The sequence below is a fragment of the Portunus trituberculatus genome, chromosome 29, assembly GCF_017591435.1.
Source record: "Portunus trituberculatus isolate SZX2019 chromosome 29, ASM1759143v1, whole genome shotgun sequence".
Classification (NCBI taxonomy): Eukaryota; Metazoa; Arthropoda; class Malacostraca; order Decapoda; family Portunidae; genus Portunus; species Portunus trituberculatus.
Window position 1 is genome coordinate 4,866,012 of NC_059283.1, and position 2,500 is coordinate 4,868,511.

The 2,500-nt window shown below is 39.7% G+C and overlaps 1 long non-coding RNA gene across 1 annotated transcript in view; it reads right to left on the reverse strand.

The window, feature by feature from the left end:
* The window catches only part of LOC123510637, a 153,167-nt gene that overhangs the window by 43,377 nt on the left and 107,290 nt on the right, over positions 1-2,500 (reverse strand). The gene's annotated exons all lie outside the window — the stretch shown is intronic.

Below are 2,500 nucleotides of genomic sequence, written 5' to 3' on the forward strand. Positions count from 1 at the left end.
GTTGACAGTAGAGACAGATAATAGTGAGTGTCTATTGTATTGAAAGTAGAGACACATGAAAGGAGAGGGAAAAAATAGTGAGAGTTTACAGTGGCAAAAGCAGAGGAGAGGTAGAAAATAGTGAGCTTATAGTCATGAAAGTAGACACATGATAGCATTGATAGATAATAGTGAGTGTTTATAGTGATGAAAGCAGAGAAACATGAAAGGAGAGGTAGAAAATTGTGAGTGTTTATAATGGTGAAAGTAGAGACATAAAAGGAGAAGGAAGGTAATAGTGAGTGTTTAGAGTGATGAAAGTAGACACATGAAAGGAGAGGTAGATAATAGTGAGTGTCTATAATGCAAGAGTCAACCAGTACTCTCAATCATTCATACCTTTCTCTGGTAAACTCCGGAACTCCCTACCTGCTTCTGTATTTCCATCTTCCTACGACTTGACTTCTTTTACAAGGGAGGTTTCAAGACATTTGTCCCTGACTTTTGGCTAACTCTACTACTCTTTTAGGGAACTGGCAATCAAGTGGACCTTCTTTTTATTTTTATTGCCTTTGGCCAGCTTAACATCTTCCATTAAAAAAAAAAGGTAAACACAGTAGGGAGTGTTTATAGTGTTAAAAGCAGAACAAGAAAGGAATTACTGAAGAAAGACCATTTTCTTGATATCAGAATACAATAGAATGACAGAAAATTAAGAGTGAGTCTAAGTCAATTCACGCTGTTGTAATGGAGACACACGCTAAGCCAGGTGAAGGGAGGTTATGGTTCAAGGAGGAGACACAAGGCAGAGCAGCAGGTGTAGGAAGGTTTACCTGTTTGTATTACCACGAGTTACCACACCTGTATTGATTGCATTGCCTACGATTCTCTTCACTCATATTCCTGATCTCTCTCTCCTCTCCTCTCCTCTCCTCTCCTCTCCTCTCCTCTCTCTCTCTCTCTCTCTCTCTCTCTCTCCCAGTAGGTACATGTAAAACAATATCCACTCGCTAAATTTGCCTGAAGCGAACAAGAGCAATTTTACATTTAGTTGCAGTTCTGTGTGTGTGTGTGTGTGTGTGTGTGTGTGTGTGTGTGTGTGTGTGTGTGTGTGTGTGTGTGTGTGTGTGTGTGTGTGTGTGTGTGTTATAAAAAAAAAAAACATTCACAATTGGAAAAGATAAGGCAAAACAATATCGAGATGAAATTATTCCTGCAAAACCACACACACACACACATACACACACACCATATCAAGCAGGTAAATACACCGTTAATTCATCCCTGACAGGTGAGGATACGTGAGCATCACATCTCAATTAGCAGAGTTCACCTGCGCTAATAGAGAGACAGTGTTCCTTTCTCCTCACCTGAAGAGACGGAAGGGGAGAGAGACACGTGAGAGAGATACAAGGGAAGAACCACAAAGGAACACAAAGGATGGAAGAAGCAAAGGAGGAACAAAATTAAAGCACTGGATGGAGGAAAATAAAATAAAAAGAAACATAAAAACAAAATTAAGCTATAAGAGGAAAATTAAAGAGAATCACAAAGGAACACAAAGGAAGAGAAGAATGGAAGGAACAAAGGAAATATTTTAAAGCAAAGGATGAAGAAAAAAAACTTAAACGAGGAAGAAAATTAAGAAACGAGGAAATGAAAGAGAATCACAAAAAAAAACCACAGAAAAGAAATAACATGAAGGAGAATAATTATAAGTGAACCCAAAGGAAAAACGAAAGAATCACAAAAGAACATTAAAGAAAAACAAACATCAGGAGGAGGAGGAGGAGGAGGAGGAGGAGGAGGAGGAGGAGGAGGAGGAGGAAAGGAAAAGAGAGAGAGAGAGAGAGAGAGAGAGAGAGAGAGAGAGAGAGAGAGAGAGAGAGAGAGAGAGAGAGAGAGAGAGAGAGAGAGAGAGAGAGAGAGAGAGAGAGAGAGAGAATGGAGATATGGGATTTGGGTATTAACGGTGAAAATGGCACGTTTTTATCGGGATTTTCGTCCATCAATTCCTGACATGACAAATGGACAAGAGAGAGAGAGAGAGAGAGAGAGAGAGAGAGAGAGAGAGAGAGAGAGAGAGAGAGAGAGAGAGAGAGAGAGAGAGAGAGAGAGAGAGAGAGAGAGAAATACAATATGAAGCAATGAACAAAAAGATGAATAAAGACAATTAGCAAAACGAAATTGAAAAGAAAAAAAAGTAATTAGCAAAGGAAAGGAAACGAAAGAGAAATAGGAAACAATAAACAAAGAGGATAAGCACAACAGAAAACGAGGGAAAAAACGAAGGACATAAAGAAAAGAGACAATGAAATAAGGAATAGACAAAGGGAAAAAGAAGAGGGGAGAGGAAGGAAGGGGAAACAAAAGGAGGAGGATGGAGGTAAGTAGAGGAGGAGAGAAGGGTAAAAATAAGGGAAAAAATGGAAAAAAAGAGTCCAGAGGGAGAAGAATAGGGAGGAGAGGAGAGGAGAGGAGAGGAGAGAGAGAGAGAGAGAGAGAGAGAGAGAGAGAGAGA